Source organism: Haliaeetus albicilla, chromosome 14 (assembly GCF_947461875.1).
Source record: "Haliaeetus albicilla chromosome 14, bHalAlb1.1, whole genome shotgun sequence".
NCBI lineage: Eukaryota > Metazoa > Chordata > Aves > Accipitriformes > Accipitridae > Haliaeetus > Haliaeetus albicilla.
The window spans coordinates 31,036,752-31,061,218 of record NC_091496.1 but is presented as its reverse complement, the minus strand read 5'-3'; the positions used below and the strand labels follow the sequence as shown (position 1 = coordinate 31,061,218).

General features: G+C 38.2%; 1 long non-coding RNA gene across 2 annotated transcripts in view; it reads right to left on the bottom strand.

Moving 5' to 3' along the window:
• Positions 1 to 23,237, bottom strand: part of LOC138688996 (uncharacterized) — a 29,782-nt gene extending 6,545 nt beyond the window's left edge. The window contains exons 1-5 of one of the 2 annotated variants that reach the window (XR_011327804.1): positions 23,159 to 23,237; positions 19,027 to 19,153; positions 13,504 to 18,111; positions 10,077 to 10,152; positions 4,150 to 8,884 (exon numbers count right to left, since the gene is read on the bottom strand). This is a non-coding gene — a long non-coding RNA (uncharacterized lncRNA). Of the gene's footprint in view, positions 1 to 4,149; positions 8,885 to 10,076; positions 10,153 to 13,503; positions 18,112 to 19,026; positions 19,154 to 23,158 lie in introns of those variants that run through there. The other variant, XR_011327803.1, reaches the window with a different exon arrangement.
• Positions 23,238 to 24,467: the final 1,230 nt, after the last annotated feature.

Sequence of the window (24,467 nt, the reverse complement as noted above, 5' to 3'; positions counted from 1 at the left end):
CCTGAACACACACACACATAACAACATCCCCCTCCTCCAAAACCTCCCAACAAACAAATTAAAACTGATGTAGTAGCAAAAAAACCCCCAACCCCAACTGCCCCCCGCCCCCCAAGATAAAACAGATCCTGAAAGTGAGTGGGCTTAAAGTAAGATTAAAAGAGAAAGAGTGTAAAGGAATGGAATTCGTTTATTGAGATGAATATGCAGTGTAAGACACTAAAATGCAAAGAATGAAAACAAAGGTCAACAATACATCCTTTAAATTTTCTGACTTTTCTTAACTGGCAAAGATGCTCTATATCAATAAGGTTTTAAACAGTCAATAGCTACATAGTCTCCCACTTTCTATCATAGCTTCCACGATTTGTAATAAGAGGTTAAAAGATATGTTTGCTATTTGTGATACTCTGTGTTAGATTTCTCTGGTGCAATTTGTAACACCTTATTAAAATCTGTCTAGCAGCAATAAAGAGACAATTTAAAAAGTGATGATATTTTTAATGTTCCTCTTTAACAAAATAAAATTTGATATTAAGTAATAAGAAAGAATCTAATGTGAGTAAACAAGAAAAATCTCTGAAGATGTTTTCCTTCTGATGGATCTCAGATAAGGCACGCAGGAGAGAGGGGGCAATGGTGTATGGGGAAAAAATGTTACATAGTATTATCAAAGCTGCATTTTGATAGATGAGTAGGAACCATATGAACAACTTTATTCCTCACAAGATTCACAGAAATTTGTTTCAGTAATTGCCCATTGTCTTCAAAAGCCTCACAAGAAATATCCAAAGATCATTTTAAAATGCATTTGAGATTGTTTTGGAAAGCTGCCAGTGCTCTGGCGTGCTGAAACTCAGCCTTTCATTGTCCCAGCAGCCAGGCAGTGCTGCAACACAGATGTCATGGCAAAGAGAGAAGCATTCAAATGTACGGAAATCGGCTCAGATTCTGCACAGGCAAAGAAGAAAGGTCCAGTCGATGGAAAATGTTCAGGTTAACAATGCCTCGATGAGGTTTTAGTAAAGTGGAGGGGAGAGTGGCTTGGAGGAGATGCCACAGGCTGAGACATTTGTGTCATTAGGAGAACATCCTTGAATCTGGGACATAAAGCAGAAGGACTAAGTTTATGAACTCCTTATAGCGAAGAAAGGAAAGGATACAGGGCAATATAATAATGAGAGATAAGGGAAAGAATGGGACCAAATGTAAGGATACGTTTGCAGTATCCAATTACATGATCCTTTGGCATCAAAGACTGCAGCTTTCGTTGGTCCCAAATGCACACACTTCAGTTCCTATCTGCTGTTGAGTTGTATGTGAAAGGGGAAGGTGTCTTAGATCTTAATCAGCATTAGCAGCAGTATGACAGGCTATTTTTTTGCTTGACACTTCCGCTAATTCCTAGACTTGATAATAGCTTTCTTCCCCTATGACACAGAATACTTTTAAAATGATTGACACTAAATGTTATTATACTGTTAGTGGACTCAGAATTAATTTTAATCAAATGCTGTAGAAATGCTTTAGTTGTGTTTCCAATATGTTGTTACAGATTTCAGCGATATACCAAATGCGTAATTTATCATTTACTGCATATGCCAATTGACACATTAATATTTGATATCTTCATAGCAAATGTAAAAATTAATATCAGATCTGAAACAATACTCCTTACAAATGTTAAATAAAGTATTTATGGGTTAAAAAAAAAAATCCCATCTTTGATAGGAAATGTTCTACAAGTCAAAAAGTGATCTGCCTCAGAGAGTGAAATAATAACTATTTAAATCTCTTCTGGATTCACTGGGCTGGATTTTTCATTCTGGTTAAATGATGTTTAGTACAGGGTCAGTCAGCAACGGAAGCCAGTGGCTTTATTTTTTCTTTTGTTCGGAATCAGCTGGGATATGGACCAACCTTTCATGAAGCTGTTCCAGCAGTGGGGGGTCAGCAGAATGATTCACATGTGGCTTATTTTGGCTACATCTACTGTACAGATTCAGCAGAGAAAACCACAAATGATTTCCCTATGCTATCTTCATACATCAGTTATCCTTACAACCCTGTGGGGAAGGTAATTACGATTCTCTTCATGAGTCGCTTCTTTCTTTTCCTTTTCTTCTCTATATTTGTTATAGATCTGTGATCTGGGGATTCAAAAATCTCCACTGATTTCTTCCGTTTAATTTCTCTGCCTTTGCTCTGCAAGAGGTGGGTTAATAAGACAGGGAGCAGCAGAAACAGTGAGACTTCATTTCCTACATGTGCTTATTGAAACTATTGCTACATTTGGGAGAAGAAGGGCTCTACATGGTGTAGATTCTCTTTTGCCTAAACAGACGGGAACTTACCTTACAGCCTTTGTCTATGCTACAGAGGGCTCTGTTTTACCAAAAGTGGTGAAGCTTGTAGGAACATAACATTTTTTGAAACCTCCGTTCCTCTTTTGAGCTAGATGGAGACTGGCAAAGTTTCTGAAGAAATCAAGAGGAAAATGCAGGTGGAAAGACAGAACTTGGTCACCTAAACTGCTTGTCCCTGAGAAAATGAGCTGAAAAACAACTACCTGCCATTTATTTTCACCATTGTTTAAGGCTTACAAATATTAATTCAATTCTTCTCTTACTCTCAATTACTTGCTACATTTCAAGGCTTTTTTTTTTTTTTTTTTTAATTTTCCAAGTTCTCACCTGTGAATAGAGCTTTCTGTAACATGAAAAATCAGTCAGGATTTTGGGTGTCTGAACTAACTTTTCAAGGACAACCTTGACTCACTTTACTGTGGCTTTGACACAGTGCCAGCTGGAAATATTGAGGATAATTCAGTGAAAGTGATATTAAAATAAATGGCATATGGAAATTTTAAATTATATGAGATTATTTTGCATCAGTCTGAAATTTGAATTCTGTGATTTATCTATCTACATCCTAAAAACCTTCACTGTATTAGTTACAGCCATCCAGAAGGGCACAAGTTGACTTAAATCTTACTATACAGGTATAATAAAGTCTCCAAAAGGAGCAGATATAATTTCTCTATTTTTGAATCAGTACAAATTTGCATCCTAACATGCAAATTCACAGCAGAGAGCTCACAGGCCTTTGGGATTTACTGTGGAATTTGTGAAAATAGTATTTTAAAAGAAAATTTTCTGACAAAGGTGAGAAAAAGTAGCATTTAACTACTAGTCTGGGATGGAGTACACTGTACAAAAAAGCTCAGCATTTGAGAATAAGGCCGAATAGAAGCATGTCTCATTCACTATACATTGCTTAAAGTTGCTGTCCTTTTGCAGACAAGCATACTGTAGCATCTCACACTGCCTTCAAGTTCTAGGACGTTTAGTAAAGATTTACTGGAAATCGTAGTTTTCTGGCATGTGAGGAGTAAGTTTCACCAGAAAAGAGGAGAATGACTCTCAAAATACTCACTCCTGGCCATTGAATTTGGAATTGCTTGATTGATGAGTGCCTGATGAGCATCTGGCTTTATAACAGTAATGATTTTTCAAAGATGTAGCTTAATGTATGCAATTTCTGAGGTTGGGATTTTTATACAAAATTTAAAAAATATACTGTGGTGGTTTAACCCCCGCCAGCAACTAAGCGCCACGCAGCCGCTCACTCACTTCCCCCCCACCCAGTGGGATGGGGGAGAAAATCAGGAGAAGTAAAACTCGTGGGTTGAGATAAGAACAGTTTAATAGAACAGAAAAGAAGAAACTAATAATGATAATGATAACACTAATAAAATGACAACAGCAATAATAAAAGGATTGGAATGTACAAATGATGCGCAGGGCAATTGCTCACCACCCGCCGACCGACACCCAGCCAGTCCCCGAGCGGCGAATCCCTGCCCCCCCACTTCCCAGTTCCTAAACTAGATGGGACGTCCCATGGTATGGAATACACTGTTGGCCAGTTTGGGTCAGGTGCCCTGGCTGGGCATGAGAAGCTGAAAAATCCTTGACTATAGTCTAAACACTACTGAGCAACAACTGAAAACATCAGTGTTATCAACATTCTTCACATACTGAACTCAAAACATAGCACTGTACCAGCTACTAGGAAGACAGTTAACTCTATCCCAGCTGAAACCAGGACAGTATATGTATTTGGCATCATAATGATTCCTTACACAGTTCAATGACAGGGGTAAACTATGTAGAGACAGGGATAAACCTTCCATGGAGAGCAGGCAGCAGAAGGGGGCAGTGGAATAGTTTCAGAAGTGTTTACTGACAGCAGGCACTGCTGGGTTGTAGGAATTCTAGGTCCGTGAACATATATGAAGAAAAATACAAATCCTAAAGGTAATAGACTAAACTCTTACGGGCTGTCCAGCATGTGCTCACTTCTCCCAGCACATCATCTTAGTCTTTCCTCAGTTTTTCCAATCCAGCCTCCATCCAGACTCTGTCCCGCATGTTTTCTTGCAGTCATTTCTGTGTCTGATACTGCAAGAAACTGTTGGAAAGATCTTGGTCCCTAATCTTCCCTCTTATGCTTTGTAGGGCAAAGAGAGTTAAGGGTTAAGGTTGCCCTCAATATGTACAGGCAAGGATTTGTTCATAAGATTCTCCACTCTTATCTGATGTCCTTTATATAAATGACACATTTTGGAGCTCATTTCCCTAAAACTATTCACCTGGGCTTTCATTCAATTGGCTGATGTGACTCTTCTAAACTGTACAATTTAGAAGAATCTTGAGTCTTCAAAGGGTAGACATTGGAAAAGTAGCTCTACAGTCACAGAAGCTGCAGTAAATGGCTCCTCTTTAGTGCTTCCATATATGAGAATTTGCCAATATGTGGAATAGTTTTTCTAAATGGCAAGCTCAACTGTTCCTAAAGGTGCAGATATATTCAATATAGATTTGAATTACTTTTGTTTGGATGTGGATTTGTTAAGGAGGCTTAATACGATACGGTTAGACTAAAATTTCTAATTTTACCTGTTAACAATTGTTATCTGACAATTATTTTCCCAAAGTGTTCTGTCCTGCTAAATATAGTAATATTCTCTTCCTAGCTATTGACAGTCACTTACTTTGCCCAAAACAGCGTATTTGAAAATTAGTCATATTAACTATAATTAAAACAAAGGTTGCAATATAATGTTGTTGGGGTTTTTTTTGTTGTTTCTGAAGTAATTCATTACAGAATCCTTCTCCAATAATATTTCCCTTTAAAGGGAAATCTCAGTAGACATTCTGAAGTAGAACTGAAGGACAAACATACCATGTTTGCTCATTTTATTTAAATAAAGTGTTTTCTGGTGGGAAAGTATCTGAGCAACAAGTCTGAAAGTTAATTAGGCAATTCTGTGGCAAAACATTTGGAGAATCTTAAAAAAAAATCCCTCTCTGGCATTTAGAAGACTGAATAAGAGCAGAGGGAATTTGCGGATTGTTGTCAAACTTTCAAAGTAGCATACTAGAACATTTAAAAGTCTTCTGACATTTGAAACTTTTAAGACCTATCCACCAGGGTTACTTGCTGTGGTAAGGAATACATTAACTAGAATAATCCTTAAAATAAATTATGATAGTCAGTTGAATTTGATTATAGTGACTGAATTAAAATAATTAATTCAAAGAAAATTTGCACTCCAGAATGCCAAGAGGAAACTCAGAATCACTATATTTCATGCAACAAAACTGAGTTTGCATAAATATACGACAATTTTACATAAGTAGAATATGAGGGAGAATGCGGGGAGAAAAACTGTGGTTTAAAATACATTTTAAAATGCCTGCTTAGTTGATGGATCAAAGAACTGATGATGCTTAGCTCGTCTGAGGCTTACTCAGATACTGAAATGCTAAAGGTGAGGACATTTATATGATTCACACACCCAAATGAGCTGAATATTTGTCTAGATTCTAACGTAAATATTAGCAACAAAGTATGCTCTCCTGATCACTTTCACCCACTTTGCCCTGCATTTCATGTGCCCGCATTTTAGATTGTAATCATCTTGGGAAAGGAACTGTCTAAACTGAATTGAATTGATACAGACCATTTCTGACAATGAAATGGGGTAGATCTTCTGAAACTCAGGGAGTGAGTGATTCACTAAAGAGTAGAGTATTTTTCAGGAAATATATGAGAAATAAAGTGTTAAGGCTAAACCGTATTTTCACACACAGAATCCATCCATCATGTAGCCTCAGCCCCTTTACAAGTAGTGGTCCTTGAAAAGAGCACTGATGAACCATATTCTCAAATACCCACACTGAGTGAAAACGTGTCCATTGCCATTAGCTTCACTTGTGCTGCAGAGAGGCAAGGGACTCTGCTCTGTGCCAGGGAAGGAGAGAGGAATGAACTCTGCTTTATGTCAGGGAAAATGCTCTGTTCAATAAAATTTGCCTTGTATTACCCATCCATATGTATAACCTTCAATACTGCCGAATTAAATTTTTTTTGACAGATAACCTGTAGGTTAGTCACATGAAAATATGGCACTTACAAGAATTACTCATTTTGCAAATATAAAACTTCTTAATAAAATCCAGTTACAGCTGTGACTTTTTAGTACTCTGCAAGTTCATACAGTAACACTTCAGTTCTCAGGAGCCTAGGGAAAAAAAAAGCTAAGAAACTTTAATATTGCAATGTCATCTTACGAGATTAATATCCCATGAATTTTGGAGCACTTTCTGCTTCAGATTGGCTGGAAACTCACAGAGGCTTCAAACCTGACTGCATGCTATTGCTAAATGTGGCTTGAGGCATGGGGGCACACATGAAATTAGAAACCAGGGGCAAAAAGACACTGTGTGTTTCTGAACCAGATGAAAGGTTTTGGTCAAGTAACTTACTGTTACATCTAAAATAAACTCCAGGAAGTTAATAGTTCTGGGGTCTTATGATATTTATGGTGGCAAAATTTCTAGGCCCATATGGTTCCAGATTTGGCTGATTTTTAAGAATTAATTTACTGGTTAGTTTTCTTAAATTTCTTTTGTAGTCAGAGGAAGGAGTGTTCTGTTGGAAGTAATTCAAAGGGTAATTCCTGTTTTCTCATTATAAATCAATGAATGGCACAGCCCATGAATGGGGCAATAGCCAGCTAAGATTTTGTAAAGGTGCATATGAAAAGCTTTTTAAAATAAATGTCCCTGTAACATTAAATAGTAGGGAGTAAAGTTAAGGTAGCAGGCTGAAGGATGTAAAGATCCTGTTCTGAGGATCGTAGTGTGGGTGCTTGACCCTGCAGAGCTGGTCAGAATTCCTGCAGTCTTTAGACAGCGAGAGAGGTTGGTTGTACTCAAATTCCTCTTACATGAAAATTCTCAACCCCTCTTGACTGTTGCACAGTAGGATCGAGCCTTAGCGTCTTGTTTGGTTATACCAGAGGAACATTCATCATATTGAGGTTGTGTGTGGGTTCACGAGCAATACCATAGGCAGGGTGATGTGGTTTGAATGGTAATGTAGTCTGACGACACATTATAAGTCAAACTTTATTAAGGCAGTAAGATGAGCAACAATGCACCCACAGGGTGACTCACCTGATCACTGATAGCAAACACAGGATGGTAAGTGATGCCTGGACTGTCAGGGACACTTAAGGTCCAGGTCATCTGGCAGCCACAGCCAATTGCACAAATGCCTTTTGAATGCAGGTAAGAGTTGTGCCACCCTGGCTCTACCAGTAGTAGTGTGCTGTGAGAGAATCATACCTTACCTGGCAGTAGCGTGCCCTACACCTCATTTTGGATGATGTGGGCAGCATCCTGCCTACATGTCGATGTTGGTCAAGGGGCAGGGTGTCAATGTTTTCAACATATGTATATAATATAATTTCAGGTGGTGGTGTCTTACAGCTACCACACCAGAGGTGCAGAACTCCCTAAGTCCAGGTCCTAGCTGTCAGCTCCTTGTAGATGTTCCGCATGTACCCAGTGGGTGTAGCCATCTGTGTTAAGACAAATGGATCCTATCCCTTAGCTCCATCTCCTAAGAAACTAGATAGTATGTCTTTAAAGAACTGAACTCTCATGACCATAAAGGAACAGAAAAGCTAATGAAAGGCTTCGTATGCATTCTGTTCAGCTTTCTGTATATAAATTAGGGCTTGTTTGTACACTGTCATGGATATGAGCATTACACAGGCTTGTGTTTCTCTTAGAACATCAGCTATGAAACTAGAAAATGAAATCTAGGATTCAGAGTCCCTGAAATGGCTTTCCAGCCATCTTTATCTTATGTCTGGTAAAAAAATTTTCATTTCTTTAATTTGTACCTGAAATACTTAAATCTATCCCAAACAAAGCATTGCATTTTTATTTCCAGATCCTTTTCCAGACATCATAAAAAAAAACCCCAAACTTTAACTGCTCAGCCTACATTTGCTTCAGTGGCAAAGAGGCAGACTTGGCAGTCTTTAAAGAAAAGAAAGATTTACAATTTTTTTGAAGGCTTTCAAGTTGTTATATAAAGTGCTTGGTAGATTAAATGGCTTTCTTGATTCATATGCTGAGAGTAAGAGACTTCTTGCACAGCTGCTGTGCTATCAATTGGTCTGACCCAGTTGTACTGCCAAATTCTCCTACAGTTCAGACCCTGCACTTTGGCTCTTCCTTATGGACTGAACTTCAGCAAAACTCACCCAAAACTGTAGGCAGTTTTCAGATAGTGACCCTTTACTGGTGTCTCTGTCTGTTCACAACTCTGAACCTTGAAAAGCAAACGAGCACTTGTGTTGACTCCCAGAATACACTGTCTTCATTAGCCGTGTCTTGCAGAATTGAATGTAACTCTCTTGAGTACTGTGGTTATGAATGCAGTGTTTGAATGACTTTAACAATCTTCGTTACTGGAAAATCAATGGACTTTTACAGTGGAACTCTGTCCATTGCCACTTCATCTATAGGAAACAAAGCAAAAGGCAACAATCTGATCGTTTAAATCATTGCGTGAGGGTAAATTCTATTGAATAGGTGGTGTTGAGGAACAGCAGAGAGGCAGTAGGGAATAGAGGGGTTAGGGACACCTGACCCATCAGCTTCTCTTTTACAAACATTTTTTTGTTCTGTGAATGTCTCCAGAGTTTCTTTCCTAAAGGATCAGGAGAGAGGAGGGCTAGTTCAGTCTTTGACCGTAACATGGCACTGTGTGGGTTTCCTCTGAGGCTCACCCTCTCAGCTTTGACATGTGGTAGCTACATCCCCCTCTCACCCTTTGCTGAGAGGTGGAGAATAACAGAATAAATGTCTTCTCTTCCCTATTTTAGGTAAGCGCTCCTCAGAGAGACAGGGATGTCAGCAAGGCCTCTGCGTACTTAAAACTATTACTTAAATAAAGCCAAGTGGATCTGCAGCACTGTTCTCTTTCAGACACTCTTCCATAGTCAGGCACGTGTTGCTACTTTGACACTGAGGAGCCTCTCAAAGCTTTGAACCTTTGCAGTGGCACATTATGAGAAACAGCCAGTGCTGCTGCTACATCTCAGCAGTAATTATACTGTCTGCAAATTCAGACAGATTGTGCTGCGCAAGATACAGTTGGGCTGAATTTTCATACTTTATTTCAAAATCTGTAAAGCAATAATTTTTCTTTTAAACTAAAGGCTTGAGCTCTTAATAAACTATAATATACCAGGAGCCCTAGGTATGGGTGTGTCTTGCCAATACCTTTATCTGGTCACTTTTGGGTGGGCTTTTCCTTCAGCTGGAAAGGAATTGTGACATCAAAATTGTCAAAGATCAGAGTACTCTGGGGCTGGATGATGCTGCAGGCCTAAAATGCTCACAAAACACCAAATACTGCATATTCTTCTGCTCATCTCTGTTACTGCTAGCTGAAAACAGCATCAAAACTTCTGCCAAGTGTTCGTAATGCCTTATCCCTTTTAAAACTGTCAAGCACATTCCACCCACAAGTAGTATAATCTGCTCCAACATCTTCATACTACTAGATTTTCTTGAAGTATTTCGCAATTAATAAATTTCTAAATCCATCCGGGATAATTGTTTATACCACAGAAACCATCTTAAAATATATACATAACGTTGAATTGTCAGCATATACTGTGTTACAGAATGAATCATGTTATTTACCATTGCCCTATTCTTCTTTTCATAGTTCTGCTTCCTGCTGGTTTTCAGATAGCTTTTACATCCTTGCAATTGCCAACTGCAAATTGAAAATATATGCATATTGATATCACAGAAATAAGAACACAATTACATTAAAATCCAGGCTATTTTTATTGCTTATTCCTCTGTTTTCCTGGTGTATTACTTAAAAAGAAATATTTATGCTTTAGGCATAGTCAGACATAAACAAACATGTTTATACATGTGTAAACATATGTGTCCTCTTGCAATAATTGTAGGAGGCTTTACAAGACCACAGACTTTGGGAAAAGAGGGAATCTCAGCAAGGAAATATGCAAAAATAACACTTCTTTTTGTTTCTGAGAAATTCAGACAGTCCTGCAAAAGGAACTGGATAACTAACGTGCTTTGTTTTTCATTTTTTGGATGGTGTTAGTACGGTTTTTCCTTGAATAAAAAATTGGGTCATCTTCATTATTTGGTGATTGCATAAAAATTCCTAGTATTTTTTTTTCTTCTCCACTGAATTACTGAGGCATATTATGGAAGTGACAGGAACACCCCTTGCAACATAATGGTAATGAAAGTGAAATAAAGCTATTATTACTGCCTTCTCTTTTGCTCTTTTTCTCTCATCAGAAAAAAAGCAGTATTATTTAGAGCACTGGTGAGCTGTGTGCCACAGCTCTAGAAAAACCTTTTGGCTTGCATGAATCACCGTAGGTTTATCTTTCCTTTCATTTATTATAATCACCTCTTCCATAGCTCATTTTATTTGCTTGTTACTTAGCAATAAATCTAGTCACAACCCAATGTTAAGCCCGGGTTTGCAGTCTCAAAGCATACAAAGAGTGGTCACTCTTTCTGAAGGAGGATTCTGAAGCTAAAGAAAAATTATTGGAGTGCCATATTAACCTCATTCTTGTGCCTGATCTCACATTGAACATTGCCAGTCCTCCTTTAGAGCAACTTTGAACATAAAGTAAAAGCCTGTTTACTGAATGTCTGTACTCACTACTTTTGTACAAGGCAGTATTTTTGTCTCCAGATCAGGAAGTTATCTGTCCTAAAATTGCATAGAAGGGTAAGAATAAATATGGGTAAATGAGGCATTGGTTAATTTATCCTGCATAGTAGCCACTAGTAGGGATTTATCAAGTGTTCTGGATGGAATCAAAGTTGCTGTTTCCTAGAATAATACTTTAAAGAGACTGGAGATAGAACACTGCCTACTGTCAGTCAAGGATTCATTCCAGATGAACGTTATTGGCAGAGAAAGATAAAATTTTATCTTCATGCATGGTAAACTTAAATTGAGGTGCCTAAAACCACAAAATGAATTACACATCCAGGCATCACCTCAGTGCCAATTTAAGCAGCTAAGCTCAGTAATGACACTGTAAATGCATCATCTTCAGAGGAATCTAATTCATATATTCCCTTTCCAGCCATTTATTATGGTGTTCATGCATTTTACATTTCTGTATATTCTGTTCAAACCATAATATTTTCCTTCTAGTCTTTCAAAGGACATTTTAGACTTGTGTTGCAGTTGTGGTTTATATTCTTGCTTCGGTCCCTTAAGTTTAAATGCTTCTCTTGTGTGTTGAATAGGGTATTACAAACTAGACAGTAAAATGCAAAGCACAAACACTGTAAAATTCAACTAATTTTAATACTTAACTCTTTTCCTCCATAAAAAACTGTTTTGTTGACTATAATAAACTTTTCCATTCTTAGTAGCTCTGTTTAAATTCTTAAGCCAAATTATCTGGAAAGCAGGTCTTCTGATGCATGAAAGAAATGACACTTTTCTAACTCATGCAATGGAAGAAGTCATTTAGTGTTCAAATACACCTAAGGTAGAAACTTCATGCCTACATTTCAACAGTACTACTGGATCTGCTGGGCTGAAACACTGCACTCTTTTTCATCAGAAACGGTGTCATTAATGACTAGGCTGAAGACAGAATGTCGGTCGTAAATGCTCAGTAAACGTTAATTGTTTTACATGATTTGGAACATGCTTAGTACATAATTTTCATCCTTGCCATTTTAGACATTTCTTTTCATTCTCCTGCTCTCTCTCCTAATGTAATTAACATTAAGAAGATGTTTGTCAAGGATACAATATTAAGGACACCTTCTGCCGAAGAGGCCTCATTAAGAGCTTTTGAAATATAGAATACTAATGAAAGCCTCTTGTGGCAAGACATTTAGTTAAGGACCCACGCAGCTTAGGGTGTCTCAGTTTAAGATATTACTGCTAATGATGCAGACAGTCTCATTTAAGGAAGTATCAGTTCAGTGTGTTCTGGTGAACCCAGTTACGGCAATGAAGATGAGACCAAATAAAATCACGCATTCACAGGAAAAAAAATACCTCAAAATAACCTAATAGGACCATTTCTTCTCTACTTTTTTTTTTTTCAAGAAATGAATTACAGAGAAAATAAAGTAATAACATCCATACACTGGGAAAGTATGCAAGTTTACAGTATCTGGTTTGAAATCCTGTTTACTCTGCTTTCAGGAAAATGCAGATCGGTTTAATGGAGTACAATTTCACTGTCATAAGACTAAGCTGTTAGCACTGCCTGTAGCATTTCAACCCCAAACGGCCCATGCCTCCTCATGACAGAGCAGTGCCCCAATGGGACACACGTGGTAGGTGTTTCTGGAAACTGTATTCTTCATACAGTCCTATTGGTTTTACATCTGTAACTGGTCACTAGAACCACTGAAGAGTAGGGCTGTATGCCTACGGGGTTAAGCAAAAGGTAAATGAGGATTTTGAGGATGCTAGTGCTGCATAAATACGAGATAGCCATGCTTAAGTGCCATCTAATGTATTTCAGCCTTCCTTATCTGGCCAGCTCTCCAGCACTTCTGTGACCACTGTCACTGTATCAAATGCTGTGTCACTGTACGCTTATCCTTTCTTTAACCTCTTCTCCAGGTGTTCACTGTCAGAAGTAGGGCACTGTCAGAGGCAGGAAAATAGAACAGATGGATCCTTCATCTGAGGGCATGGCTATCTCCTGTTATTTTCTTATGCCAGTATTCTTTTCTCCCTGTGCAACTCATGCTGTTACAGCCGTAGCCTCTCTTTATAGAATGACCTCTGTTAAAGAGGCAGTGACTACAGGTAGTTACCCCAGATGGGGTCATTCTTTACACACAGAGAATAAATGGACAGTGTTAAATACCATTTTGTTGTATCTATTGGTTAATGCTGCTGAGTGGTGAGCTTAAACAAACATACTTCTTTTTTTGGAACATTTATTTCCATTATATAACACCTTAAGAACATTCCTTATTTTATCTCAATGTTCTTTCAAGGTTTTGTTTTTTTTTTTAATTTCTCAACCAATCTAGTACCTACATGCTGGCCAAATGATTCAGTGTCTTCAAAAAATATACTCACCTTGCTTCAAATGGAAACACTTCCTGTGGACTGAAATAGAAGAAAGCATGAGCAGAATGTTTTACTCTGGCATCACTAATAGACAGAAAATACTTTCCAAAAACCAGCAGTTTCTGAGAGGCTTGTCTAAACATATATATCTCATCATTGTACCTAATGACGCCGCTCCGTTTCACAGGCATTCTTTTGACTGCTTTTTGTGCTGTCGGATAACAAGCATCAATTGTTCCACAGTTGTATTTAAGATATTTTTCTCTTTTTTAATGAGGCCAAAGCCAGGTCTGTTCTGTACTGTCAGAAAATCAATCCAGTATTTACATATACTTTCTTCAATAATAAAGTGTTCTCGCCAGTGATGAAATACCTTGTAATATTTTGACTCTGTTTCTGGGCATCCTGCCTCTGGCCTGCTATCTGTCCTTCACTTCTTTCAAGTTCTTCTTATTCCAACTAAAAATGAATTCTAGTCAAGGGATGTTTGAGCAATTGAGGGAAAGGGAATAGAGGAAGCCTGAGAGACAGGTGTGCACTGAAAGTGCATGCACAGCTGTTAATGCTTGCATGACTCTCTTTCTAAAATATAACAGTCCCTGACTGCAAACATATTTCTGACTCTGTAATGTATAGTTAGTTATTTGTGGAGGCAGAAGTCCTCTGCCATTCTTGATCAGCCAGCAGGGGTCAAATTGAAGCTAACATATGCTGGGATTGAATGGTCACGCCTCAGTAGTGTGTCTCACTTCTTTTCCAGAAGGGCAGAAAGTTCAAGAGAAGTAAGAAATGTTAATGCTCCTTGCTGCCCCCAAACAGCCAAAATATAGTCCTCTTACTCATTAGCAGAAAATTCAGAGGGGTTCCCAGATTAACTCAGGGCAATAAACGTGCAAATTCAAGACTTAGAGCTATGGGAGTTTTTAAAACCAGGTTTGGCTTCTAGCTCTGGAAACAGACCTCTGAAGCATTTGGGGTTCTGTCATCCCCAACATTCACAGAGAATTTGTGAATTAGGCATGTTTATCACTGTTCAGTTGTGATATTATGTACAGGGCAGTTGTATTCAATTTCACGAAATTAGGTGGCCATTTAGAGCCAAATATGTTAGTCTATTTTATCATGTTAATAAATACAGAAACCCATTATCTACTGATTTATCATGGTGCTCAGAGTTGTTCTATAGTTTATGACAATTTACTTATCAACTAAAACATGCATATTGTTTTCTATTTCTTTGTGCTCCCAGAAGAGTGGTAAAACTATTTTGGGTAATAGGCTAGTAACAATAAGAGAGTTAAAGCTGGAGGGTTTCTGGAGTTTCCAGAGAGATGTATTTCAGCTTGAATCACAACAATCACCTGTGGCATAAATGTACTAATCTGACATTTACAGACTGTGTGGGTCATTTAAAAATTCTCCAAACCATCAAGGCACTGATATTTGAATAAACTGAAAAACAGCACACAAAAAGATAAAAACTTTTGCATTTAAATGTCAACTTTTCTGAATGATTAATTTGCTTGTTTAATTACTACCTTTCTGTAGAGATCTTTTAATCAGTGCTTCCCCCTTAATTTTGAAAAGTGTGTGTCTGTAGCACAATCGCTTCCACTCTTTCTGAACAGCCTGGCCGTTGGTTGTAACCGTGCTTTCCTAGGAGCACTGTGACTTGAGCCAAGCCATACGCTTTGGGGAAGGGTTACATGGTGATTTAGTTGTCTAAATTTACCCTTCTCAACTCACTTACTGTGTTTTTTTCTGGTGGGAAAGGGGATGGCTTATCACTTCATGCATGAGCTCCTTTCCTATAGCTGCCAGCTTTAATCTGATCTGCTTGCTTTCCTCAGGTACTCATGCTCACAGGGAACATGCATCAGCAGAAACTCCTTCCTTAACTGACTTACAATGCAGCCATCCTCTCCAGGACCAAAGACTCTGCCCTCTCTTACCTCCTGCTATCCATGAGGCATGGTAAGAGATCTGCCTGACATAAACAAACCACTGCGGGGAGTTTCGTCTCCCATTCTAGCTATATCGCAGGTGAGCACAATCTGAAAGATTCAAAAATAAATGGCGCTATTTTGCAGCAGCTCTTTGGTGTTTCCATGTGAGTGCTTCTGGCTGTATTACAGTTCACTGGATTTTGCAAACACAATCAAGTCTTGTTTCCCTAGACATTGCTGCTGTGCAGCAATTGTATGCTATATCACATCGCTCTTTTGTCCTTTACTGCCTGGACGTGCCTAGGGAGCAGTAGATCTACCTGGTCTTTTGCAGAAAGATGTACCTAGATGGCCAGGTATGTGTCAGATATGCAGTTGTGCAGGACCTCGGTTGACAGGTCTTGAATCAGAAGCCATGCAGCTGCATTACTGTGTTACTGTGTCTGACTTAGTGTGGCCACAAACACATCTGCTTCCAGCTGTTGGTTTATAGCTGGTTTGCATCCTCTCACCCAGACATACTGGAAAAACAAGTAAAGACAGCCTGAAAAGCATCAAACAAAGGTAACCCATGGTCACATAGGCATATTTTTAAAGACCTGTATTATGTGTGTACCTACGAGGAACAAGTGGAAAATGCACATTCTGGAGATTTTGATGTTCCAGAGCTAAAAGCTCTTGATAACTGAAGCCAGAAATGGCTGGACAAGAGGTAGCCTGTGGCAACAGGCTCTTTAGAGAAAAGAAATGCATTTTCTCTTCCAGATCATTATTTCTCTTCTTTTTTTACTCTGCTACTAGTCATTTCTAGCCATATCAATGGGCAAGGCATTTTGTATTTAGCGTATTTTTTTCTATTCGCAAAAATCAATTTTGCAATTCACAAAAATCAATTTGAAAAATCAATGGCAATGTCATGTTTGTTATGTAAGAATGGAGTCTCACTGGTTGCTAGTTGCCTGTCAGTTCCAGCATCACATACTGGTGGCATAAATATATAATTTTTTCAACCACAACAAATATTTGCTTTTGTTTCCATTCTATAACAAATATTACTCCAGCTTATTTAAATAAGAATTAGCCGAGATAAATTTAGAAACAGAAAAAAATGAAATTTGTTGTTCATATTTTTCATTTTCAAATGTTTTCCTTATTCTTGTTAAAATATTCCTATTGCTTACAAACAGCAACAGAACTTATACTTGCATTACTGGGCAGTGAGGTTACACTTTGCTATTTTTACGGAAAATAACAACTTTAGTCAGGCTTCCCTTGAAAAAGAATGAGGATGACTTTATCATATAAAAGTAGAATTTGAAAAGTAGAAACTTAAAGCCCAAGTACAATTTAGTAGACGAGGCTATAACAATGGCTGTTAAAAGTGACTGAACCACAGAATCATAGAATTGCTGAGGCTGGAAGGCCCCTCTAGAGATCATCTAGTCCAACTCCCCTGCTCACGGCAGGGCCAGCTAGAGCAGGTTGCTAAGGGTGGTGTCCAGTGGGATTTTTAATATCTCCAAGGCTGGAGACTCCACAACCTCTCTGGGCAAATTGTGCCAGTGTTTGACCACCACCACCACAAAAAAAAAAAAAAAAAAAAGTTTTTTTCTGATGTTTAAGTGGTATTTCCTCTGTTTAAGTTTGTGCCTGTTGCCTCAGTGGGCACCACCAAGAGCGGTCTGTCTCCATCTTCTTTAGTCCCCCACCAGGTATTTATAGACATGGATAAGATCTCCCCTAGCATTCACTTCTCCAGATTGAACAACGCAAGGTCTCTCAGCTGCACTTTTTATGGCAGATGCTCCAAGTCCGTAATTGTGACTGAACTTGTTCCAGCATGTCCATGGCTCTCTGGTTTCCACAGAGTTGGAGCCAGCACTGCAGATATGTCTTACTGGTGCTGAGCAGAGGGGAGGGTCACCTCCCTCAACCTGCTGGTGACACCCTTCCTAAAGCAGCCCAGGAGGCCTCCTTTTCCATGAAGGCACATTGCTGGCTTCTGACCAGCTTGTTATCCACAAGGACTCCCAGGTTCTTTTCTGTAAAGCTGCTTTCCAGCTGGTTGGCCTCTACTGTGTGTACTGATGCGCAAGGCTATTCCTACTCAGGTGCAGGACTTGGCCTTTTGCTTTGTTGACCTTCATCAGATTCCTGTCAGCCCATCTCTCCAGCCTGTTGAAGTCCCTCTGAAAGGCAGCACAACCATCCGGCCTATCAGCTGTTCCTCCCAAGTCTGTATCATCACACTTGCTGAGAGTGCCGTCTGTCCCATGGTCCAGGTCATTAATGAAGAGATTAAACAGTACCCGCCCCAGTATGAGCCCCTGGGGTACACCAGCAGTGACCGACCTATCAGGTTGGTCAGGCCTGACTTGCCTTCCCAGGCAGTCTGTGCTGACTACTCAGTCACCTTCTTGGTGACTTGTTGACCACACCTTCTTAATAGGTCTGGAAATGGCTTCCAGGATTATTTACCCCATCACGTCCCAAGGGATCAAGGTGAGGCTGACCAGCCTGTAGTTCCATCGATCTTCTTTCTTGCCCTTCTTGAAGATAGAAGTCTTCGAGTCCTCAGGAACCTCCTTCGACTCCCATGAACTTTCAAAGATAATCGAGTGGCCTAGCAATGACATCGGCCAGCTCCCTCAGCGCTCATCATGGATACATCCTATCAAGATAAAAGGCATGTTCAGACTGTAAAGAAGGAACAACTTTCTGAAAGTATATAAAGCAATCTCTGTTAGAAAAAAATCTGGAAATCAAACCAAAATGTGTCTTGAAAGGAGGGGTTTAATTCAATCACAACTACTAATGCTAAAATAGGAGTTACTATGGCATAGTACTTTATAAAGATCATGCTTTCCCTTAAAATTAATAACTTATTCATACCTTATACAGAAATAAATTGTGTTTATACCACAAAGACTGAAATTGTTTGGAATTTCAGGTTAGTGCAGAGTGAATCTGGCTTCTTGGTGAGAGGTCTCTGACACTGATAGCACAGATACTGCAAGCAGTATGTGAACTTCTGATAACTTTTCCAATGGAAATAAGACTTGGCTTTTGACCCAGAAGTGCCAAAGTGATTTTGATTTCCTAAAAGAAATTCTTTTTTCACAGACTATACTGCCATAATTCAGATCACCGTCAGTTTTCAAGTAGGAGCATTTGAAAAGTAGTGACTGGGGAAGAGACGAGACCAAAATGGTAGTTGATCCTGGTTTGTTCCTTTCAAGTGGAGTAAGGACATGACTGTGAACTCCATATCTGTATCTCTGCCTGCTGCAGGTGTTCTGAACTTCCTGCAACTATATAGGACATACAAATTCTTTTATTCCCTGCATGAACTGCTGCTACCCCGAACCTGTACCTGAAAAAGAATGAACCACCTTGACATTGGTAGATCAATTCTAATACTGTTCTAGTCAGTCTACTGTCATTCACTGTCATTGGCCATTGTCAACTTTTCCTGGTAAAATAAGAGTCTCAATATCTTGGGTCACAGTGGACTGAAATATATCATTGCCATAATTTATATGTGTTTGGCATCTTACAAGCACAGTGCATGCAAAGCTTTCTGTACCTGGGATGATGGGAGTCAGTAATCTAGCACACAGGATGCTTTGCAGCTCTTGCAGAGGACAGGTCCGGTTCAGTGATACATAAAGAACTTCATGGGCTTTTTAGCACCTGTCCATGGGCAACAGGATCTAATGTAGAAAATCAGAAAAAAAGTCTTGTCCCTGAATTACCTTAGTAGTATAAAATATTTAAAATTCTTACTGTCTCAAATACTGTTCTAAAACTTCTTTCATCCAGCTGGGAGTAATTCTCTTCTTCCTTGCAGTACCACACTCTAAGTCAGAATTACTGCCACTGAACTTGGCAATTTTATGCTAGAGTAAAAGTGGCATAATAAATACAAAAATCTTCCCAGAAAGATATTGGTCTTGAGCCAGTCCAATGAAAGCACTGTTGGGTTCCTAAAAGAAATATGTGGATTATCTATGTACCCAGCAGCTTGGACATTTTCTAATGAATGATTTTCTGTGGAATCAAATGGTGTCAGTTATCCTAGGACTGAAATGACCCTGTAGAAATGGCCTTGAGAAAGCCTTAATAAATGAAGATTTGTACACTGGCATTACGGCAGCCAACAAAAGAAAAAATGTTCTTCTCAGTATGTGGCAGCTACTTTCCTTACTGCTGGGCAAAGATAACTTTCATCAAATTATTCTACTCAGCCCTCCCTTCACTTTGATGCAAAGTGTGGCTGGTGGTTGCTTTTGATTCTTTCTACCATGTGGAGAGATACTGCACTTTCTCGATCTTCTTCCTGCTTAATATCTCAAACCCTCAACCTATCTACGAATCATTCTCCTCCAGCATCCCAAGGAAAGAGTTAAATCTGCTTGCTGCCAAGATCTGTTTAAGTGATCGACACCTTTTGAAAACAATGGCAGTGCTTCCTAAAATGATTGCTTCTAAGAATATGACAATAGCCAGCCTGGTAATATTTGCCTACAGGTAAGAATGACTCCGTAACAGCCACAACACTGGAAATCCGATGACTGACATGACCTCTCAGCAGTTCATAGATAGTGGAAAAACACTAGCCTAGCTGAGAAAACAATGCTGTACAGTTCTATATATCAGTTTGAAATATGGCATTGCCTCTACACACAATGTGTTGTGGTTTGTTTACAGAATAATTATTCTGATCTCATAAACTACATGCGACTGTCATTTATTAATATCAGATCACCTTATATTCCATGACAATTGCTTTTGAGTTATTGTCTTGTTCTCTGCTGAATGCCATCTCATTTAATGAGACAGTATCACCTTATTAGAATGCACCTAGGAAAGTGTCACTGTGGCCAGGGCACTTCTAAAATAGTTGAGACAAATTAATATTGTCAAACCCAAGAGAGAGATTATAAATTCCCCTTTAAGCTGCCTTTGTGTCTTTCAAGGACAATTTACCCCCTGCAGATTTAGCTGATCCTGTAAGTACCTCACACTGTCATTCTGTGAAATGTTTTAAAATGTTTTTTATACTCAGATTTTTTTTTGCTGCTTGCTATTTCTTTATGTATAACAGAAAAAATAATGTAACTGCAAGTTTTAAGTTGTTGTTATAGATAATAAATACAGAAGTAAATAGCATTGTCAAGGGAAGAAAATAATTTTAGGTAATTTTAAAGTATAATAGTTACATTTAGCTGGTACATCTAGAAAACAGATCAGTTGAATTAGTCACCATTCAGGTTCAGTTTCATTGTCAATAATTTTTTTTGAAAGTAGCAAACCTGTAATATTGGATATTTATTTCATTTCAGACTGACTTATTTTCAAATTCAACATATAAAACTCTAAAAGAATCCTCATTTCAAGTTCAAGGCAACTTTAAGGATTCTTGTGCAAGAAATTCATCATGGATATAAACTACACCGTCCAAACACACCTCCTGCAGTGCCACAATTCACAAAATTCCAGCTTCTTTACCTCAGGCAGGTCCAAACTCAAATGACCTTAAACATTTTCACAACTCACCTTTCCCCTTGCAGCTTCCCAAAGGGAGGGCTCTGCAGATAAGGTTAACAAGGACACCTTTCACACACCACGCCTCACTCAGTGAACTCAACAGGAGATAGTTTTGCTCCTTTCTCCCAGCTCAACCTCCACTCGTGTCTTCCCACCAAGCTTGCTGTGAGAGAGTCTCCCTGCTTGCAGATGGAGCAGTAGCTCAGTATACCCTGCTACTGCTTGCAAACAGTTGTCTTGTGCATTTTTTCCGACCCCATAAAAAGCTGGCCCACAAAAAATGTGATTATTTAAAAACAGACGAGGCCTAAAAAGATCTAGATCGTTAACGAGACTGTTGTATTTGTCTTCTGGATTTTTGTCCTTCAGTGTGAAATTTGATCACACTGCTAAAATTCATTTCACAACAGTAAGAATTTGAAGTTTCTCTCTTCCATAGCTCAATTTTGCATCTGATTACAATATTTGAAGAACTGGGGCTTGAAAAAACCACTAAATATTTAAAGACTTACTATAAATGCTTCAGGCCAAATATCTGGAAGAAGTTCATAAAAATCAAAACTTTATATAGGAATATGAGAACTCCATTGAAATTCTACTGAGGAACAAATTCTGTTCTTCAATTTTTTTTTTCTTCAAAACAACTATTCTTCTCTGTATTTAATATGTCATTAATGAAAATTTTTAAATTTGAAACCAAATACTTCTGTTGATCTGAATGACTTCTTTTAAAAAATATTTAGAGATAAATTTCAAATATTTAGGAGAGTATACAAATATATGCTAATTTGGGCCATCATTATATTTCAAAATACCAATATAACAAAAATTCTGAATTTTGAGAGAACTATACCATGACAATATTTGGCAACATTTCTTTTCTTCCTCCTTTTCTGAAACAAATTTAACACTAGCTAAAGGGAATAAAACAAGATTCAAGAAAGCAAGTAGGCAAAAAAACCTTACCTGAAGCAAGGTAGTCAAACCGATTCTGCTTAGAATTGGTACAGGTACCATATTTCATTTCCCCCAAATACTTGCCTTCATCCAATATCTCATCTCCCTTACACCAGCACATAATTTCAGTGCAGACTCAGAGGTCCAGAAGCTGACCAAAAGAAGAATGTTCTGAATTATAATAGAATACACAATAGAAAATTTTATAGGGCGAGATCACAAGGTCTAGGTATAGTGCAGCTTCTTCTTTGAGCTATATTCTTCGTATTTCAAATAATATTGATTTGTTGAGTTCATAGGTTCAATAACATTTATGGGTCCTGGTCTTCATCATGCTCCCATTTTACTGATGGTCATACTCCCATTTCCGTATATCTTTGATTTTTTACCTTTGTCAGACTCTTATTCCTTTGTTATTAGAGCCATGAAGCAGTCAATCTTAAAAATATGCACCATTATTATTAAGACTATTTAAAAATATTTTTGATTAGTGTTTACCTTTGCCTCAAAGGAGACTTTCAGCTAATTTTAGTGTCTGCCTAATCTTGAAGTAGAGCAGCTCTAATGTACTTTGCATTAATACGTTTAAATCCAAAATTAAAGGAAACCGACAAGCTCAGTCAAAAAGAAAACTATCTTCAGCCTCCAGAATATTTCTTCTGTAGAGGAGGATTCCATATTATTTAGACACAAATCCTATCAAAGTCATTGTTTGTTTAAAAAAAAAAAGAGATTTGGATAACTTTTTTAAAATAATGTGGTATAAAGTAACACAGATAAAATACTTTAAAAGTCCTGTTCAGGCTATCCAAGAGTTTTGTACTTTCCCAAAGTTCATTGCTGACATATAAACTTTATGGTGTGCAATGTGCTTGTAGTTGGGGAAAAAATGGGCTTGTAGATGGGATGGGCAGGGGGAAGTAAAGGCAAGGGACAAGAATACTTTGAAAATAACCGTTCCTTGCTTTTTTCTCCATCCCCAGCTTACTATTTGCAGTAAACCTATCTATAAATTTCTGTAACTTCATGATCATTAAGTTCTCTGATAAAAGGAACTATTGTATCTAATGATTCAATATAATTTCCAATCTCAGACTAGGCAACCCAGGACTGGTTATTTTACAATAATAGGTATATTTAGCCCAGTCTTGTCAGGATATTTTTGAAGTCCAGAATTAATTAAGGAAAGCAAGGAAACATAACTTAAAAACCTTTGTCTCAAATCCATGACTCTTCAGACCAATGAAGCAGTCTTCTTCAGTGGCTGTAGATTTGTGTCCTAGGCAATCTAAAGAGATAGTTTTTAGACAGAAGGAAATTAGTTTGTATATAAAAGACAAATTAAAAGATGCCCTGCATTATGCCTGGCTACCCAAAGGAAACAGCCTATCATCTTGTCAAACCTATAAGAGATATGTAGGAAACAAAAGAGAGGTTTCCTAACTATTTATTTATGAGAGACAGTAGTTTCCTTTCTAAATGAAAGAACTCAGTCATACTATAAATTGAGTATTATGCTGTTTGAGAAAACATTGGCACTACATTCTCTCTTTTCCTCACTCGCTTATTCTGCACCAGTAAAGATAATTTTAAGTGGATTTCAGTTTCATACTGCTGAAAATATATTAACACATGCTGTGTTAGAATAAAATTTCTTTGTATTATTCAAAATCAAATACTAATGGATCATGAACTCTACCTTTTTTCCTTAAATTTCTAGAAGTTTTCTACCTAGACTGTCATATCTGTGTTACTTCATCCTCTTTCTTGGAGAGGGCAAAAAGAAAGATACCCTTGACATAAGGACAGTAATCTAAGAGTCATCAGAGTGGACCATGAGTATTCTGATCTTTTAATGGCTCTATGAACTTGGGTAAATCTTTTATGACCAAGTCTAAAAATCAGATTTGATTTTGAACTGATTAGCTACAAAGAGAAAGAAGAAGGGATTCATAGCCCCATGTCAAGTTCACAAAATGGAGCATACTGGCTAAAGGATCATTTACAATGCCAAGGACAGGGGAATAAATCTTTCACTTCCCTACAGCTTAAGTACCAGCCCACCTTCAAGACTCTAGGTCTAAACACAAATTTGTAATTAAATACCTAATGTCATTCCTTTCAGTCCAGGGAGACCTGTGCTAAATGTTTCATCCCTCCAAGCAGACTGGAAGCCGTATCTCCCAAAAGAGTGTTTTAATCATTAGACTCTACCAGGAAGGTGAGCTGAGGGACCCTCAATCTGTCCTCTTGATATTGTTCCACTTTGCATAAGAAAATAAGTAACTTCCAAAGAGATTGATTTTATTGCTCATATTAGAGCACTCATCCTCAAGGAAAGACTCAGGATTCCAGTTCCTTCTTCCACTAATATTTTGCTAATTTATGTTGGAAAGGGAAAGCTACGTTTCCCTCCACCTCTGCATGTGAACTGCTCAGTTATATAATCAGTTTCTTATGGTCTTTGGCTGAGTCAATATTTAATTACTCTGTGTAAGTGGAATAGCTTCAACAGAAAAA